The 21,799-nt window shown below is 40.1% G+C and overlaps 1 protein-coding gene across 1 annotated transcript in view; it reads right to left on the reverse strand.

The window, feature by feature from the left end:
• Window positions 1-21,799, reverse strand: part of LOC120941049 (cytochrome P450 7B1) — a 272,351-nt gene that overhangs the window by 13,729 nt on the left and 236,823 nt on the right. The gene's annotated exons all lie outside the window — the stretch shown is intronic.

Raw genomic sequence — 21,799 nt, forward strand, 5'->3', positions numbered from 1 at the left:
AGGTAGAGCATTTTTCACATCTATATTTTGTGATGTCTACAAAAGCATTTGGCTACTAAAATCTCATTCTGGGATCCAAGAGACATAATAGCTTAATAAAACTGTGCAACCAACAGACCAAACCCCTATCCCATGGCTCTCCATTTTATAGCCCGCTGCTGATCCCATGTTTAAATTTCTTACCTTCCTCTCTCAAATTCCTCGTTTGTCACGCTCGATGAATTACCGCGTAACCTACGTAATCACGTCATGCGCCTTTTATCCACTCCGCGTATGTATGAAAGCCACCCTCATCACCTTTGCCATGCCCCTAATCAATTGGAAATGTAAATATGGCGTTAACTGTGTAGGTTCTGGAATTGCGCGAATATTCTCCGCGTAACCTACGTCAACACGTTGTTTGCATTCGCGACACTCCGCATATGCATGAATCCCCGCCCTCATCTCCGCCCATGACGGGACATTTCCTCGTTTCCACGCCCCTAATCTCTGTGGGAAGGAAAGTCACACGAGCGGGCACGGAGCTCTCATGGCGCAAGTGAAGGGACAGAGGCAGGACCGTCCCGATCCAGGCCCAAAAGATATAAAGCCACTAATATGGCGTTCGAAGAAATGGTGGAGTTGGTTTACATCATGAGGAGGAAGGACTATGATGGTGAATTTGGGCCCTACAAAACACCTAACCGCAGAAAGTCACACATTATGGACAAGGTGGCGAGGAGAATGAGGAGAATGTTTGGTGTCACCAGGTCCAAGGAGCAACTCAGGAAGCGTTGGTCCGACTTGAAATTGAGGGAGCCACATCACATGAAGAGGATCCTAAAAATTCTGCGGAAAAGTAAGTCCATATTATTTAATGGGGGGGGGGGAAATGTCTGCAAGAATGTGTTGACATGTAGTTTTTGACATCTGCCTCCTTGGCCTGCTTGTACTTTTGAACACGTGTAGATACTGTATTGTGTTTATGTCAAATAACAACCTTTACCAAATATTGTGAAATAGTAACATGCGTAATATGACATCGTTTCGCAGAAATGCGAGGTTAGTTCAGGAACAACACACCTGGACATGGCTGACTGGCCCCAAACTTTGTTTGCAAACATTGTTGAAAAGCTAAATCCCAGAAATTAAATTGAGTGAATGTGACAGGCAAACAAGATTCATTCTCAACAATGCGAATAAAGCATATGTTTTAACATCTGGAAATGCAAAGCACCTGTGTCTCAACAATCAAAGGAGATTTATTTGGAGGGTCGACGAGAATTTGTGTTTTGGGGGGACATCCATGTGTGTCACTTCTTTGCAAAAAAGGGGCAGGATCAGAGCTTGGCCTAGAACTCCACCAAAAATGTAGGATTGCTGAAAGAAAAAACAAACAAAAATCCTAAAAAATGTCTCGTCTATGCAATGTGTGCGATTTCTGCTATACAATATCTGTGTGCTGATGAGTATACCTTTTGTTTTTTCTTATTTCTTATAGGGGAAAGAAGACGCCAGCAATTGGAGGAGGCAGAGAGGGCCAGACACCCCCAAAATCACACACCTCCGCATGTGGAGGAGGAGGAGGATGTGGAAGGAAGAGAGGAGGATGTGGAAGGAAGAGAGGAGGATGTGGAAGGAAGAGAGGAGGAAGGAAGAGAGGAGCAAGACTTAAATTTGGAGTTAGAATTCAGGGAAGATGAGGCGGAACTTGACGAAGCAGAATTGAGTGATTTTGAAGGGGTATTGATGGATAAAGAAGGAGTTCTGGAAGAAGATGGAGGAGTCGTGGAAGATGAGGGGGAGGTGGTGGAAGAAGGAGGAGTCGTGGAGGATGAGGCTGAGGTGGTGGTTGAAGGAGGAGTGATAGAAGATGGCGAAATTGTGGATGTGGAAATTATCAGGCCATCAGGTCAGTGTCACCCCAACATTTATAGGGCCCAATATATGCAGATAGGCCGAAAACTCTTTACATATTTTGAATGCCAATTTGTTTGTTTTTAGGGGATGAAGATGGTGTAGCACATTTTTCACGTGCAAGTGCTTCAATAATTGTACAGCAGGTAATGGAGTGCAGCACGGAAATGGACAACATGCGGGAAAGGATGGTCGTCATGGAGCAGAATGTTCGAAATGTCATTTCGGAGTGCAGCACGGAAATGGACAACATGCGCCAAAGGATGATAGTCATCGAACAGAATTTCAAAAATATCATTGACATGATGGGCCGTGTCAAAGACTGAAACACCCCCCGCCCATCCCCCGCCCCCCAAAACATTTTTAATTTTTGTAATTAACAATACGCCAAAATTTCAAGATGCACACACAGTGTGCCAATATGTGCTATCTGCCATCACAGAATATCTATTGTCTGTGCTTTGTGGGTACAAACCCCTCCTCGATCCTCAAGTAGTTGAGAGGAAGAAGGGTTTGCTCCCACAAAACACAGACATTGATCACCCATGATGTCAGATAGCACATGTGGCCATTTGTCTGTTTAACCAATGACATTTGGCGAATTCACACTGAATGTGTGCATCTTGAAATTTTGGCGTGTATGGCCCCGTACACACGACCGAGTTTCTCGGCAGAATTCAGCCAGAAACTCGGTTCAGAGCTGAATTCTGCAGAGAAACCCGGCCGTGTGTACACTTTCGGCCGAGGAAGCCGACGAGGACCTCGGCGAGGAAATAGAGAACATGTTCTCTATTTCCTCGTTGTTCAATGGGAAATTTCAGCTCGCCGAGGTCCTCGGCGGCTTCACAAGGAACTCGACGGACAAAATGATGTGTTTTGCCCGTCGAGTTCCTCGGACGTGTGTACGGGGCCTTCCAGTGTGAAAGCACACCATCCATGACTGACTGCTGTTTTGAAAAGATAATTATTTTTGGTGGTGATCTTGTTTTGGTTGTAAATGTTTACAGTTTCAGATCCCAAAACTAACAATAAATCTCCAAAAAAAAAAAAAAGGAAATAAATGTCAGAAAATAGAATAATTATTTTGCTTAAAAAATTGAAATAAGGACCACAAAAAATATATGTAAATAGCTCTATTTTTGGAAAAAAAATATCTCACATTTTTGTTGGGTTAAATAAAAATCTAAAAAAAATAAAAAAAATGTATATAAATCCTAACCAAAAATTATTTTTGACGAAAAACACAACCCAAAAATTTTAAAATGTTCAAAAAATGTTTTGAAATAACAAAAAAATATTATCATAAAAAACATTTTTGGAATAGTTTTAGAAAAACACCCCAAAAATATGAGCAAAATAATACATCTTGGTTACTGAAAACCAACCAAAATAAAACCTTGATTTTGATGCTCAAAAAAAATATTTGTACATTTTGAAGTGTGTGTATATATATATATATATATATATATATATATATATATATATATATATATATATATATATATATATAGATAGAGACAAGCCAGCAAATTATTAGGTAGATTTGCCAAAAAATAATTATAACATTGTGTTTCTATCAGTATTCTTGCTAATCACTGTAAAAAATATAAAAAAAATAAAATATTTTTTTTTACACAAAAATGTACACCACAAAATTCCTAAAAAATGTTGGAATCCAAAAATGCATTATTTTTTTTGGAGTAAGGAATAAAATAATCAAAAAATTGGTGACATCAAAAGCTGAAAAATGAGTGGCTTCTTATTTCTCGACTCAATACCCAGTTTGTAGATGAGTGAATAATGTGCAAGTGTGGTTATTTAATAAATCTGACTAACTAAAATTGGCACTAGAAGTGCAGAAGTTAGTTTGAGAACCAGGAAGACAGAAAAAAAGAGAAAAAGCAGTAATGACAAACAACTGTATAAAGTCCAATGGTCTAATTATTTATTAGTTCTGAGAATATTCCTTTCTTTTGGGGGCCGAATTAGAAAGAAATATGATCTGGCATAGCAATGGCCCCCCCACCCATGAAGTACTCAACATATTTGTCGCGTACCTCACGAGCAGATTGGGGGACCAAGCCAGCGCGACCAGTGTCCAGCCCAGGAATGTTATCTGAGGGTAGTCCTGCCTCAGAGCCCATGGGGGGTAGGTACGACTGGGAGTGCCTGCGTAGAAAATTGTGCAAAATGCAGCAGGCAAATACAATGGTGTTCAATTCATATTCCGCCAAGTGTATCGATGTCAGGAACAGGCGGAACCGGTTGGTGAGGATCCCAAAGGCATTCTCGACTACCCTCCGAGCCCTGGACAACCGATAATTGAACACCTTCCTCTCTAAGGTGAGGGTCCTCTGGGGAAAAGGCCGCATTAGGTGAGGTCCAAGCCCGAAAGCCTCGTCCGCTAGGAACACAAACGGAAGTCCTTCCACATTATCTTCATCTGGTGGCAATGCCAGATCACCAGCTTTCCAGATCATAGAATTCAGTCCGTGAGAACACGCCCCCATCTGACATCCGGCCGTTCTTTCCCACGTCCACATATAGAAACTCATACTGTGCCGACACCACCGCCATCAACACAATACTATGATAACCCTTGTAGTTATAATAGAAGGACCCCGAGTGGGGTGGGGGCACAATGCGGACGTGTTTCCCATCTATTGCTCCACCGCAGTTAGGAAAATCCCACCGCTGGGCAAATTGGGAAGCTATAGACTGCCATTCCTGTGGTGTGGAGGGTAGCTGTGGGGACAAACAAAAAAAGAGATTTAGTACTTTGGCACATAAACATTGCAAACATAATCCTACAAGCATCCTTGTGCAACTTCACAGTTTTCAAATAGCATTTTAAAATTGTGAAGGGAGAATTTCGGGGCACAAATAGATAGGCCCACTTAATTAATAAGAGACTCCACAGCCCTCTGATGGGGACCAAAACACTTTTAAGGGGGGTGGGGGTGTTTAAACTGTTTAAAAATCAAAAATATTAAATTTAAAGAGGCAAGGTGGGGGTTGGCCCTAAGATAGCATGCTGGACAGGTTAATATTGGGTAAGGTACAAATATGCAGGTAGGCCAAAATACAAATTACATGGAAAGCTTATATCAACATGCATAGGGAGAAAAGGGAACGTTAGTTAAAAACACAGCATATCTGGGAAATAAAATAAAAAGTTAGTTGGCCACATTATTAAAGACACATTGTGAGTTTAAAATGAGGGAACTTACCTTAATATACTCCTCCTGCAGAACTTTAATGATGGCAGCACACGTGTCCGGTATGATGACCCCAAGCGCCTGCGGAGAGATGCCTGTCGAGAACTTGAGGTCCTGCAGGCTCCTCCCAGTCGCCAGGTACCGCAACGTGGCAATAAGCCTCTGCTCGGCCGTGATGGCTTGGCGCATCACAGTGTCCTGCCTCGTGATATAGGGGGACAGAAGATCCAGCAGACTGTTGAATACGGGGTCCGTCATGCGGAGAAAGTTCCTATAGTCATTAGGATTATTCTCCTGGATTTCCCTAAGCAGAGGCATATGTGAGAACTGGTCACGCTGGCGCAACCAATTCTTGGTCCAGAAACGCCTCCGCCCCCTGTTTCTGGCCAAAGTACTGGAATAATGAACATATCCAGCAGCCATCCCATAAACAGCACCAACTCGCGAAAATTGACGCTGCTGCTCCATCATGGCTTCAAACCGGCCGGCTGGTCAGTCAAGAACACACTCCAACAGAAAGCACAATCAAATCCAGCGGTACCTGCAAAGAACGCACGACACACAGATACGATCGCACAGTACGAAGCTGCAAAGCAGAACGAACTGCACGCCTGTACCCGAATGCCAACTACGTACCCACAAGCACACGCACTGAACCAGAAAATACTACCTGCTAAAGCACGGAGACCGAGAAGCGCGAATCAGCTCTAACCAAACCTTCACTAACACGAGCAAAGCCGTAACTAGCAAAAGCGGAACAGAGGGCGTCGCCATTGACTTTGGGCTTTCCCTTTATAGTGACGTCAAATGTGGTTTACGTGCACGCGTTCTGGTCCGCCGGGAAATATGGTCCGCTGGTGTGTACAAGTCAGCGGGCCAAAAGACAAAACAGCCTTGTACGCCGGAAACAGCCCGTCGGACACTTTCCAGCAAACATGTTTGGTCGTGAGTACCCGGCTTTACTGTGAAGGGTATAAAATTAGAAACATTTAACATATAAGCCATGATTAAAGGGTCACTAAAGGAAACATTTTTTTTTAGCTGAAATTACTGTTTACAGGGTATAGAGACGTAATAGTTAACTGATTCCTTTTAAAAATGATTAAAAATAGATAAAAACCAATCATATAATGTGCCTGCAGTTTAGTTTCGTTTTTGCTGTTGTTTCCTGGTTCTCTGATGTACAGAGCCAGAGAGCCAATAGAGGGCAGTGATGGATTGTAAAACGAAACTGGATTGGTGCTGACACACAGTAATCACACCTCCTTGATTAGTCACCACAGTGAGACATCTCCCAGTACTGTGGTCATCAGGAAACAGACAACCAGGAAGTGTCCAGAACAGGGAGGAATTACAGCAACATCAAAGCAAAAACGAACAATGAGAATATGAAACCAGGACTGCAGTAAGGTAAAGGAAGCTATTTAGCTTAAAATAAATCCTTTAGTGACCCTTTAAATACATTCTAAAACAATTTGCCTTTAATTTACAGATTGTCACTGAGAAAATACACATCTACAGAAATACAGCCACTTGGCAAGTACACTCGGGCAGCTGTATCATATTCCACTGGTTCCAGTTAACGGACTGCAGTATTAGGAACATTCTAGGATGACAGATGGTTAATAATTTAGTATACATTCCTTTTTCGCAGGATAAAGCTGAAAACAGTGATAAATATAGTTGATTACACAGTACATATATGTTAAAGGTTAATTCTAAATCATGAAATTATAATTAAATGCAAAACAGATTATATTATTTGTGCAATTACAAAACCACCTATAAGGAAAACAGAGATTAAAGACTTCGCAAATGCAGTGTTTTACATGAAAACATTTGATGAAAATCATAATCCTGGTTAATTATGGGAGCAGATATGATTAGGAGGAGCACAAACAGATATGTGCATCTTAAAATAACAGAAGAAAATACTGTATCTTTAATATGCGTGTAACTGGGGAACCTTTAAGATAGAATCCTGCATGATAGCATTCAATACAGACTCCAAAGGTGATGTTTATAGTGATAGTAAAGTAATGCCGTGTACACACGATCATTTTTCAGCATGAAAAAAAAAAACGTTGTTTTTCAGCATGTCCAAAAAATGACATTTTCCCAACTTCATCATTAAAACGACATTGCCTACACACCATAGTTTTTAAAAAATGATCTAGCAAAGCGCGGTGACGTACAACACGTACGACGGCACTATAAAGGGGAAGTTCCATTCGCCTTTGGGCTGCTTTAGCTGATTCCGTGTTAGTAAAAGACGATTCACGCTTTTTTTGTCTGTTACAGCGTGATGAATGTGCTTACTCCATTATAAAATGGTAGTTTTACCAGAACGATCGTTCCCGTCTCATAACTTGCTTCTGAGCATGCACAGGTTTTTTACGTCGTTTTAGCCCACACACGATAATTTTTTACAATCCGAAAAACAACATAGTTTAAAACTACGTTAAAAAATGCAGCATGTAGGAATTTTTTTTTGTCGTTTTTCAGAACCTGAAAAATTTTGTGTAGCCCACACACGATCATTTTAAATGACGTTTTTGAAAAACAACGTTTTTTTCATGCCGAAAAATGATCATGTGTACGTGCATAAGACTCATTTATAAAAAAAAATTAAAAATATGTGCAAGGCAATTTAAAAAAAAATCGTAGCTTTGGCACAAGTGGTTGTCTGACAAATCCACAAGTCCATCAGGAATGAATATCACTCATTTAGTAAATCACTTTCCTAAGCCCCTATGGTCAATATAAAGAACATCCGGAGTGGGGTCTAGCTTTTCAGCTTTTCGTATATCAGGGCAGAAATAATTTCTGAAATGTAGGGGGTTCTACAGTTCGCTTTTGCTATTCATTCATCACATAAAATAAGTATCAGGTTGGAAAAGAAAATGGCACCAGCAGTAATAATTGGAAGAGACATTTCCAAACTTGATGAAATAAGGTATCAATGGTGATTGATATGTTGCAAGATTCATTCATCTTTTCATGTCACACAGCTTGTTCATCTTTTCAGTAACAGTAGGGTGTGAAGTCTGAGACAGTGATGTTCATATACTACATGAGTAGACTGTTCATTTTTGAGGAGGGCTTCTTTCCCATGTAAGAGATACCCCCACATCTGCTGCTCATTGAAACTGGCAATGTGTTTTCTCATATTCCAGTACCATGGGGTCAGAAGTGTCATAAGGCCCAGACACTGGAAGCCATTTACTGGCACAGGGACCCCATGCTTATCTTCCAGAGACACAAAGGTGGTTCTACCATCCCTGGTAATTCTCTTCAGACACAAGTACTGATTGTCCCAAGTCACCCCCAGTGGGTATGTTAACCATTGCTTACTAGCTGTGCTTAACTGACACTGAGAACCAACCTCTCAACTCTTTATCTTGGCCTATATTTCTTGAGTCATATTTCACGAACAGTTCTTCATTAGAGAAGACAGGTGTCCCCTTAGGCCTTGTACACACGGTCGGACCAAACCGATGAGACTGGCCCGTCGGACCGTTTTCATCGGTTCACTTCTGAAGTGGCCTGACGGCCTGATGTGTGTACACACCATCAGTTCAAAATCCAATCGGGTCAGAACGCGGTGACGTAAAACACACGACGTGCTGAAAAAAATGAAGTTCAATGCTTCCAAGCATGCGTCGACTTGATTCTGAGCATGCACGGGTTTTAAACCGATGCTTTTCTGTACTAACCATCGGTTTGGTCCGATTGGGCAGCGGGCCAGCGGTTTGGTTTTGAAGCATGTTTAGAAATTTTTGACCGAAGGAAACCAGACCGATAGCCTATACACACGGTCGGTTTGGTCCGATGAAACTGAACTTCGGTTCATTCTCAGGGGACCAAACCGACCGTGTGTACGGGGCCTCAGTCTTTTTTATTATCAACACACACCTTACTTGTAGGAAGCACCCTCTTCTCCCTTATTCCCATTGGGGGCAGCTATGCTTGAAGGGAAGCCAAAGTCACTAACATTTACATTTCTTTTGGCATTGTAGCTCCTCCTCAACGTGATCCTCTACATACCTAGGCCCCTTCCACACTTCCTCTCGCTCTCTCTATACATACAGTATATATGTTCCAAAATAATTATTGGCAGGGGAAATAAAAAATAAAACTTATTTTAACATGCACATAATTGAATGACTAATGTTACCACAATTTTGAAAATGAAAGAAGCACTCACATTGCCACATCCATAAATTTGAGAGGAAACAAGAAAAAAGGGTACTCAAAGAGTAACCAATGGCTGGACTTTAGAGGCATAGAAAACAATGAAGAAGTAGAAAATATAACAATATTTATTGAGAAAAACACATAATATAGTCAGAACGTTCAAAAATTGATAAAAGTCATGTAAAATGATACAATTTGTACAGTGAGCCCTTATGCGACGTACAAATTGTATCATTTTACATGACTTTTATCAATTTTTGAATGTTCTGACTATATTATGTATTTTTCTCAATAAATATTGTTTTTTTCTACTTCTTCATTGTTTTCTATGAATCTAAAGTCCGGCCATTGGTTACTCTTTGAGTACCCTTTTTTCTTGTCAAAAAGTTTTATTGGTTACACAACAATATCAGGATACAATGTGTACATATACAAGGAAACAATTCATAAAGCTCTATGATGAATATAGACATATAAATAACTGAGAAGCTTGCAGTATTTCTTCCGTAGTGTGTTTCTACTAACTACCAGAGTACCCTTTTTTCTTGTTACCACAACTTCATCGTATTTACTAAGCTCAGTGAACAATTACTTTGCTAACTGAACAGTCGCTACTCCTTTGGTAAATCAATACCATTGACTTTGTCCTACTACAGCCTCCTCCTCATTACCCAAGTCAAGTCACGCTGCTTCTAAAATGCATGAAAAGTCCCAACATGTACAATGTGATGAGAAAGACAAAGGAATAAACACATTAATTTGTATGAGTCAAATCTTGCAAAGAACTAAAAATTTTTAAGAAGCAGAACTTTTTTTATTTTACCCAATTAGCTATTTAATTACCAATTGTCCCCAGTATGATACCCTGCAGATTGCCCTACCTTAACAAACATACTATTCACCTGCAAAAATTAGTATTTACTAATTTACTAATTTAATGTCTAGTCTTATTTATATTAAACAAGTGAGAGATGTGTGTGAGAACTCAATGGCGGCCATTTTTTCTATGATATGCAAGGCAAAAGAAAAACAGGCAAGCCAACTACTTGCAGAAAGAATTTTAAGAATCTCCATGGTGGGGAGAAAAGAGGTGTCCTGCCTCTGACAACGATTTCCAGTATAAAGGTGACTCCCTGACTTGCATGGTCCTGCACTCACAATATATGTGCACACACTGCCTGTGCTGGACATGCACAGGCAGCCCAGATGAATAATAGCATGAATGAAGTCACACCAGCTGCGCATGTGCAAATGCACTATGAGTGATGTAACATGTAGTCCCATAGAGATGTGGAAGCTTGGAAGGCCGCACAAAAGAAGCTGGAGTCCGCAACAGCAATAATATAGAAAATGTTAGTGACTGCTGGAAATGTTTTGAAATAAGTACATGTAAAGTGGATAGTTTGTCAATAGTTTTGTATTTGTATTTAGTGGAGGCTTTACTACTACTTTAAGGGGTTGATTTACTAAAGGCGAGTAGGCGAGTAGGCTGTGCACTCAGCAAGCGTAGTTGCTCCAGAGCTTAGTAAAGAGGTTAAGCTCTGCTGACTTCCATCATCCAATAATGCGCGAGCAAAAATGCTGTTTTTTTTTTCCTTGCATGTAATGTGAGTGCAATTGCACGTGCAAAGTAAATTGACCCCTAAGGCAGTCCATTCAATTGAATGTCCTGGCAATGCACCAAAAGGTCTACTAAAATGGACAGGCACCATTTTTTGTAAATGAAGAGCACCATAAAGTCCAATATATGTTACTGTGCATTGTTGTGTACTGCAACACATGTGCATTGGAACTGCTTTGCCCATTCTTTTTGGGAGTAATTAAAAATGAATGGGGCTATAAGGCAGGGGGAAATGTGTAAAATATAAATAACCACTTGCCAACTGCCTGCATCAGATATACTGCAGTAGGCAAGTGGTTATTTATATTTTACACATTTCCCCCTTTATGTCTTTTTATGCAATAGACACTGGGGGCGCGCGCTGATTAGACAGAGGGGGAGCCAATCAGTGGGTCCATCAGCTACCCATGTTTGCTCCCCAGAGTGGCAGAACGGTGACGGTAACGGTGGTAAAAAAGGCCATTCTGACAGGGAAGAAGTCTTCATCCAGTCAGACCATCCACCATACAGTTAGCAAGCACAAAGACACATTTATAGCGCAAAAAATAAAAACAGAGCAGAGGTGATGATCAAATACCTACAAAAGAAAGCTCTATTTGTCGGGGAAAAAAAAGACATCAATTGCATTTGGTTACAGCGTTGCACAACCGTGCAATCGTCAGTTAAAGTCATGCAGTGCCGTATCGCAAAAAATGGCATTGTCATTAAGGGGGTAAAGCCTTCCGGAGCTGAAGTAGTTAATAAATGAGTCCGGTGCTTATGAAGATGACACATACACTGTTCTGCTCAGTCTTCTACTTGGTTGAGTCCAGGGTTATCCAGCCCACTCCCTGTGAGCCTAGGCCAGTGATGGCGAACTTTGGAACCCCAGATGTTTTGGTACTACATTTCCCATGATGCTCAACTACACTGCAGCATGCATGAGCATCGTGGGAAATGTAGTTTACCATCACTGTCCTAGGCCATCACCAACATACCCCCTGGAGGGCACCGTGTCAGTCTGGGCTTGCAGTACTCCTGGACAGAACAGCGCTCAACGTGTCATTACATATTTATCCCAAAGCCTTTTTTTTTCACTGCTGATCACTCATCAATGGCAGTAAGAATTTAAAATGTAAAAAGATTTTTTACATTGATTCATTTTGCTCTACAGCATTGTAATTGCATTCCACAAGTTAAAGACTTGCTTCAAAGGCAGATCGCTATTTGAATATTCGCTAATTAACTCTGGGAACATTGGTTTGAAAAATAATATTATATTTTCTTTTAAATAAGCACAAAATCTCAGCATGCATTTCCTTGACCTAGTTGGGGTTTCTGTTCAGAGCCAACTACTCTTTCTACTCCAACCAATGAGAGAACAGTTTAATGAGTGGTCAGTTATGTGTTACACATTCCTCCCCCTCCTTCCACTATCAGATGTCAGTAAATACCGTGCCAATTTCATCACTGTTCCACAGAACCAGAAAGAACTCAATGAAAGATGATAGCAGATGGTTATGTAATCTGCCTATTACTGTAGAACATTTCCCCAAATCTTGTAGTTTTTCTCCCTGAAAGGTGTCCATACAAACGTCAATAAAATATCTATGAACATTCTCAGTGACCATAAAGAATTTTGCTCTATACGTTGTGCTGTTAATATTTGTTCTGTATGTATGATTTTTTATCCGAAAAAAAAGAAATTGCAGCAAACATAAGCAACAGTAAAGTCGTAGTGACAGATGTATGAATCTTGATAAGCTTCTTTCTTACATTTGTTTCAGATTTGACTGGATCCAAAGTTTAATCACCTAGTGTAGTATAGTGTTCATATGCATAGCAGGAGGTTGATTTGTTGCCAATTTGTTATTTTTGTCAGTTATTATTTTTTATAGATGTGAAATCTAAACTGTTATTTTAACTTACTATATGTTAAAGCTGGCTTCCAGGCAACAGCTATATACACAGATAAAATAGCGCTATATATGTACCTGTAATAAATACATAACATAATATATATGAAAGCTGTTTTATCTACTACTGTAAAAGATACATTTTTCTGTCCATCCAGTCCTGATAATGACAGACCTCTACAACACACAGCATAGTCTTGTATGGCAGGGCAGGAGACCTATTTTTTCCTCTGTTTCAGATAAGCAACACTTATAGGGTAAGGTGACCAGATTTTTTAAATGAAATCCGGGGACATATTTTTTCTTTACTAGTAATGGCAACAATCAGCGACTCTCTGCCCGTCGCCGCCCGCCTCACAGCCTCTCAAGTCTTACTCTTCGGGCCCCCGGCTACTACTGGATGGGGAGCGGAGGAAGACCACTCCGCCAGGGAAGGCAAGGAGATAGGCAGGTGGCTGGCCAGGATTTGAGCCAAGGCAGAAGAACATGCGAGCGAAGCTGAATGGGCATGCGCCCGAAACTGAAGAAATATTCCCTCCGCTCTGACCAGCACATGATCATCAGAAAGGGGCACAGATAATGGGAAAATACAACCCCCCTATGCTAGTAGGCACGGTGGAGAGGGGGGGTGTAATTCAAATGTTTTTATTTTAATTTTGCATTGATTGTCTTTGAAATTGCCCCTGCTCCCTATTAAATACAATCTGGGGACAAAACCACGGACAGACTTGGTCCGGTGACAGTGTCCTCAATCAGGGGACTGTACCCTGAAACTGGGGATGTCTGGTCACCCCATTATAGGGTAACTCTACTGTAGCCTCCCTGATTATGATTATATCAGATCTCAAAGAAGTACATTGTTTAGAATTGCATAGAAATGGTTGGTGTTTTACATTGTAGGCTTGTAATTCTTAGTAATAACACACTTAAATCGGTCCGAACAAGAGTCCATTAGACATCCCGGGTATGATAACGTTTGAAACATGAAATCATAAATTCTAATATAAGAAATAACTATAAATAATTATAAAAGGGACACTTTTTGGTTGCTATGGACAAAAAAAAATGTAATTTTTAGTAAGATCCCTTTAGACAAGAAACCATGTCTAAAGGGATGCAAACCCTGACATTTTCCTCTTTAGAGCCCTGCAAGTGTAGCAGCTTGTTGATAATTATAAAACCACTCCCATTAGACTCACAAAAACAGAGATTTCTTCAGAATAACAAAAGGTTCAACTCTGCAAAAAAGTTAGTTAAAATCCTTGCAATGTACTCAGATCACCCAGAGGGGATTTTTTTTTCTCTCAACAGAAGTGGAGTTACTCTTTAAAAGTCTTGTCCCTGAAAGGTCTATGCTGCGGTTCCCCACCCAGAGGGAATTGAGGCCCCAGTTTTGACATATCCTTCCCGACAGCCTCGGTTGTTGGGAACATTCTGTCGGTTTCTGCTGGGGGGGGGGGTCTGGGGGGTACTCCCTGGGCACAGCATGTTCCCCCATAGGGGTGCCCGGAGTATTCTCCCGATCCCCTCTGAGGCGGGCCCTTTGCACTGGAGCATCTTGGGGCAAATATTTGTTGTTTTTTTCAGTGGTTTATTCCCTGGTCCTATCCACCCTCTGGATGTATTTTGCATGTTTTGGATTTTGCATCTTGGAAACTCATGTATGTATTTTGAGTTGTTTCTTTTGCTTTGGAAAATAAAAAACCTTTTGAAAGTAAAAATATCTTGTCCCTTCCTCAGCCTATGACTGGACAGCAAAAAGAGAAGCATCAGACAGGTTTGCTCATCTCTCTGTCACTCTCTTCTCTCCACCTTTATCAGTATGCTATTTTCCTTTCATTCCCAGGATGAGCTCTGCTGCACACAAACTGAAGGAGGCCAAAGGCCAATACCAAGTCATATAAAGGTAATTACACTGCATACTTATTTTTTTTTTTATAAATTTGAAGATGTATTTAATGTGTAATGAACACAAAACCACATTAATCTGCATACTGTATTTCAGCGGATACACTTATAGGAATTTAAAAAGCACCTAAGCTGCTGTGAGGATTACATCTTATGCAACATAAGATGACACCACCTCTATTGTCATGTATGTAATTAGGCTAGTCAAATTAAATGGATCCTTTCCCAAGAGAAACATAGAGGCTTCCATTGCTGACATCCTTTGAAAATGTTAGCTGCCGTGCTCACCCTCTGGTCTCAATGTTCAGGCAGAACAAGAATATTGTCAGATAAGTACTTTTGACTTTACTCTAAATTTTCCATGGTGCATACTTTTTCTGCGACAATAAATAAGAAAGTATTGAAGTCAGAGGGTCAGCATGACAGCCAGACAACTCAAAATTTCAAAAGGAGATCAGCCATTATAGTCCCCATATTCCTCTCCTAAGGAAAGGTTTAATTTAATGGTGTTATGTATGCAATAGAGAGGCATTACATGGATTTTTCTGGCTTCACATGTGAAACACATTTATTACTTGTGGATATGCCACTATGGGTGAAAAGAACGAAGGTTGACTTTGCATTGATTTTCTGTCAACCCAAACAACATGAACAATATTTTTCATACCAACATGTAATACCGTATATGATTATTTATCCAAAAATGTCCCATTCCAGAGCGTGTTCGGACAAATAATACCTCTCATCTAACTCTAGAAATTCACTGGGGTTGATTTGCAAAAGGGATCAAAACTGTTTAATTATCAAAGTTTACGTTCACTTTGCAAACTAAATTTTCACCAAGCTTAGAAAATAATTTGTAGCTTCACTTCAATCATACATTTTGTATATGTTGTAAGCAGAAATATGTTTTTTTTTTCACCCTATTTACCAAGAAATAAGCACATTCACTTTGCTATTTGAGCATGGTTTGCTGGAGCACATATTGAGATTTGTACGAAGAAGCACTGGATTGTTTAGAGACATTTATTTGTAGTTTGTATCCTGTAATTTATTTATACACTGGGTGGACTTTGAATTCACTGTATGGTTCTTCACTGGATACTTACCACATTACCACATTAAAGAGTTAATTATTTTACACATATCTTTTTTCGCATGTTTTATTTTGATTAAAAGAGCACAGTATTTATGTATATAGGGGGAGCATAGCACTTGACTTCACAAAATAACTGTTATCTATATAGATAAGGGTGTATATGGCTAACCGTGCTAGCAGCCTGGAGAATAAACACCACAGTAGTGGCATAAGTGCAGGATCTTTGTCATTTTTCACTATATGATAAGTTGTAGCCTCACTTTAATCATGTATATGTAAGCAGAAATATGTTTTTTCCTCCTTGTACACTATTGGGTATTCAAAATGATTGCAGTGTCACCTTATTTACTAAGAGATGTGAACATTCGCTTTGTAAACTGCCTTACTCTTATGAGCCACATATGAATCTAAGGCCTCGTACACACGACCAAGAAACTTGGTGGCAGAGCTTTTTTGCTGAGGAAACTGGTCGTGTGTATGCTTTTCATCGAGAAAACTGTCGAGGAACTTGACGAGGAAAAAAGAGAACAAGTTCTCTTTTTCCTCGACGGGAGTCTCAATTTCCTTGTCGTGTTCCTCGTCGGGCTGGTTTTCGACGAGAAATACGTTCGTGTGTATGCTAAGAAACCCACGCATGCTCAGAATAAAGTATGAGACGGGAGCGCACCTTCGGTAAAAGTAGCGTTTGTAATGGAGATAGCACATTTGTCACGCTGTAACAGTCTGAAAAGTGCAAATTGTCTCTTACCAAACTTTTACTTAACACGCAGTAACATGTGCCAGTGGAATCGAACTTCCCCTGCCGTTGTATGTGTTGTACGTCACCGCGTTTGAGAACGAGGAGATTTGGTCTTGACCGTGTGTGTACGCAAAGAAAGCTTGTCGAGTTTCTCCACAAGCCTAACAAGGAACTCGTCGAGGAAAACGATGTGTCTTTTGCGACGAGTTCCTCGGTCGTGGGTACGAGGCCTGACAGGTGGTATTAACCTTCCTGGCGGTGTTCCCGAGACTGACTCGGGGTTAGATTTTCCTGCTACGATCGGTAACCCCGAGTCAGTCTCGGGCTTGCCTCGCTAGATCCACAGGCACTTTTTACTTACCTTGTCCCTGGATCCAGCGATGCCCCCGCGCTGTGTGAGCGAGCGGGACCTCGCTCGATTCACATAGTGCCTCCGTGTGACGCCGATCTCCGTTCCCTGCGACGTTACGACTCACGGGGACGGAGAACGGCGCCAAATTCAAAAACGTAAACAAACACCTTACATACAGTATACTGTAATCTTATAGATTACAGTACTGTATGTAAAAAAAACACACCCCCCTTGTCCCTAGTGGTCTGCCCAGTGTCATGCATGTCATTTTATATAATAAAAACGTTTCTTTCTCCCTGCAAACTGTAGATTGTCCATAGCAACCAAAAGTGTCCCTTTATGTCAAAAATAGTTTTAGATCAGCTAAAAAACAGCGATAATAAATTATAATCACTTGCAGAATTGTGCGATAGCGATTTGTGGGGAAATTCGTCATAAAAAAAAAAAAAATAATGACAGCAACAATTCTGCAACTGAGCAAATTTCAGTGATTTTAATTTGATTACATTATTGAATAATTTTTATTATAATTATATTATTATTTGTTATAATTATTTATAATTATTTATTATATTATAATTTATAATTTTGTTTTTAAAAAAATGTCATACCCGGGATGCCTATTAGAATCTTGTTTGGTCAGATTTAAGTGAGTTATTTCTAAAAATTACAGACCTACAATATAAAACGCCAAATTTCCTTGCAAATAATGGTACCGCTTTCAGCATGTTTTTTCTGAAAGAATCATACCGCCAGGGAGGTTAAGTCACAAAACTGTATTTAGAAACAGGGTTAAAGAAGGACTCTAGGAACCACTGTATATCAGTCAATGAGAGAAGAGATCAATAAAGCAAACACTGACAGATTGTGGGGTCCACCTGCCTCTAATAGTGCCTGAGATAAAGATATATTTCAAACCCACTGTGCTTGTTTTACCTTAGTAGTGTAGCTTGACACACCTGGGCCTTCTGCAAGATATGAACCAAATCCATTGGGCTTCAGTCTCTTCCTGATCCAGACTCCAAACATTCCCAAACCCTGTAGCTAATGTCATAATTCATTAGCTACTGTATGTAAAATACCTATCCTGTATAATGCCTCCTTCTCACCTAACACCCTATCTCCTTTATGCCCCCTCCATCTTGCACAGTAAGTCCCTCTCTACCAGGAGAAGCAATTTAACTCCACACATGCTTAAATCAATGTGGATGGATACTTGGATAGACTTGGTAGGCTCTGTGGCTCCCCCAGGAACAGGGACCTAGCTGAGTCTTAAATCTCTGCAACCCCTGTTGCTATGTCATTGCTTCCCTTTCTCCTGTGTATGTCACTACAGGTAGGATTGAATCACACAAAAATTGATAAAATGTGTCATCCATTGATTTTCTACAGACATGGATTTACCAGTAATCCACTAATTGTTGCTGTGCATATAGCAAATATAACCAAACAAGAGGTTTCCCCCTATGTGATAAGCACAGTTATTACATATTCAGGTAGGTCCTTACATTTTTCTTTATATGCTAAATACCCAATAGGTTGCTATACCCCCTCTTTTAGATACAGTAGTCCATTTGCATCTATACTTAAGAGGACTGTATATATACCCATTAAATTATTTGGTCCGGTATCCATGGGCCACTTCTCAGTACTATTGGTAAGTACCATTCATATATACTCTCTGGATATTTTCCTTTGTATTCTCTTATACATGTTGTTTATGTTTATATGTAATTAGTCTTTTTGTATATGTACTCCTCCTGGAGAACTGTTGTAACTATCATAATTCATACTTATATAGATATATCCTACATTAAATACTAATACATGTACTATTGTTTTTAAATATACCAGCACCTACTCAGTATCTGTCCTGAGGGAGCTAATATTTATTGAAAAGTGTTGACGAGCAAGTATTTGGAGGCATTACTGGATCAGAAATTCTTTTCTTACCTTGATACATTATTAAATACATTTTTGCACTGTAGGTCCAGTCCTCTATAACTGCATTATTGGGTAACTGTGTCCATACAGGGTGTTGTCTGTATGTTGTCTATATGTTTTTTTAACTATGTTGTAATACAATTTATACTTTTTTACTAATTCTCCCTCTCATTGTGTGCCCACAAAGTCTGCTAATTGACTTGGTCAATCCTAAATATATATTTTGGATGTTGGCATGGTGAGGGTCTTCCCTATTTATAGCAAATATATGTTCTGCAGAACCTAACATCAAATATAATGTACTAGACATGGCGCAGGTTCCTAGATCCCTTTCATTTAGCTCTAGAAAGAAGAGCCATTCATAATCTGATAACTAAATATTCTAATTATCAGTTTTGCCAGGGATTTCAATGGTATATTGAGGTATTGGGCACATTTCAGCAGGTGCAATAATATTTTTTCTTCAAAAGATTTAAACATACTTAACCTCCCTGGCGGTATGATTCTTTCAGAAAAAAGGTGCTGAAAGCGGTACCATTATTTGCAAGGAAATTTGGCGTTTTATACTGTAGGCCTGTAATTCTTAGGAATAACTCACTTAAATCTGACCAAACAGGAGTCTAATAGGCATCCCGGGTATGACATTTTTTAAAAAACAAAATTATAAATTATAATATAATAAATAATCATAAATAATTATAACAAATAATAATATAATTATAATACAAATTATTCAATAATGTAATCAACTCAAAATCACTGAAATTTGCTCAGTTGCAGAATTGTCGCTGTCATTATTTTTTTTTTTTTTATGACGGATTTCCCCACAAATTGCTATCGCACAATTCTGCAAGTGATTATAATTTATTATCGCTGTTTTCTAGCTGATCTAAAACCATTTTTGACATAAAGGGACACTTTTGGTTGCTATGGACAATCTACAGTTTGCAGGCAGAAAGAACAGTTTTTATTATATAAAAGTACATGTAGGGCACGGGGCAGACCACTAGGGACAAGGGGGGGTGTGTATTTTTTACATACAGTACTGTAATCTATAAGATTACAGTATACTGTATGTAATGTGTTTGTTTACGTTTTTGAATTTGGCGCCGTTCTCCGCTCCAGTGCGTCGTAACGTCGCAGGGAACGGAGATCGGCGGCACAGGAGGACGTTGTGTGAATCGAGCGAGGTCCCGCTCGCTCACACAGTGCGGTGGCATCGCTGGATCCAGGGACAAGGTAAGTAAACCATGGCTGTGGATCCAGCAAGGCGAGCCCGAGTCTGACTCGGGGTTACCAATCCTAGCACAAAAATCTAACCCCGAGTCAGACTTGGGAATACCGCCAGGGGGGTTAAGACAAGATTATGCATATGTATAGTAAATAACATATTTTGACTAAATCTGGAGTTATTCATTGATGGTGACATATAATAATAATAATGGATCAGTTCAGATACTGATAAAATAGACGGCTTCATACATTGCCCAAAAAAATATGAGGAAACTTTGTAGCTATAGGAAAAAAATGTTGGTTAGCCTCATATGCTGCTTGCGATGGTGACTTGGTAATGCCCCCTGACTGGTGGGGCATTCTGTGGAACATGGGTGGATATGGAGCAATTTTTAAAAAGGGGGAAAGTTCTGTGAAAAAAGGACAATTAGCCACTAAGCCAATATGTCTTCATAACTACTGACTAATTACCACTACCTCATGCTATGTTTGCTCTGCTTTAAAGGGGTTGTAAAGGTTCGTCTTTTATTTTCTAAATTGGTTCCTTTAAGCTAGTGCATTGTTGGTTCACTTACCTTTTCCTTCGATTTCCCTTCTAAATGTTTTTTTTCTTTGTTTGAATTTCTCACTTCCTGTTTCTCCTCAGTAAGCTTTCCACCATCATCCGAGCGGTGAAAAGTCATTTAGAACAGCTTACTGAACAGCTTATTGAGGAGGAACAGGAAGTGAGAAATTCAGACAAAGAAAACAAAGAAAAAAAAAACATTTAGAAGGGAAATTGAAGGAAAAGGTAAGTGAACTAACAATGCACTAGCTTAAAGTAACCTATTTAGAAAATAAAATAAAAAACCTTTACAACCCCTTTAAGTGCCCAAAAATCTAAAGCCTTTCAATAAAACTGTAATTCAGGAAGCAATTACGCCTGCGTATCCATAGATACGCAGCGTAATTGCTAAGTAGCGCCGGCGTATCGACTTTCTGTATTCAGAAAGCTCGATACGTCGACTGTAGCCTAAGATACCACTGGCATAAGGCTCTTATGCCGTTGTATCTTAGGCTGCATTCTGACGCTGGCCGCTAGGTGGCGTTCCCGTAGTTGTCAGCGTAGAGTGTGCAAATTGCATACTCACGCCGATTCACAAACGTACGCGTGCCCGGCGGTCGTGTTTTACGTTGTTTGCGTTCGTCGCTTTCGTCGTCAGGCTGCTCCTGCTATTAGGAGGCGCAGCCAATGGTAAGTATAGACGTCGTTTCCGCATCGCGATTTTCTAAATTTACGTTGTTTGCGTAAGTGGATCGTGAATGGCGCTGGACGCCATTTACGTTCACGTCGAAGCAAATGACGTCCTTGCGACGTCATTTACCGCAATGCACGTCGGGAAATTTTCCCGACGGAGCATGCGCAGTACATTCGGCGCGGGAACGCGCCTAATTTAAATGATCCACGCCCCCTACGGGATCATTTAAATGGCCCCTTTTACGAAACGCCACCGCAAATTACGGAGCAAATGCTTCGTGAATGAAGCGTAGCTCCAGTAATTTACGGAGGCGTAGTGTAAAAACGGTACGCTGCGCCGCCGTAGCAGTGCGCGCCCCTACCTGAATCTACCCCAGTGTCTACAAAGCTCCATGTAATCTATTATTATAACAATATATAACACACAATCCATATCTAACATTACTGCCTTTACCAGTAA

Source organism: Rana temporaria, chromosome 5 (genome assembly GCF_905171775.1).
Source record: "Rana temporaria chromosome 5, aRanTem1.1, whole genome shotgun sequence".
NCBI lineage: Eukaryota > Metazoa > Chordata > Amphibia > Anura > Ranidae > Rana > Rana temporaria.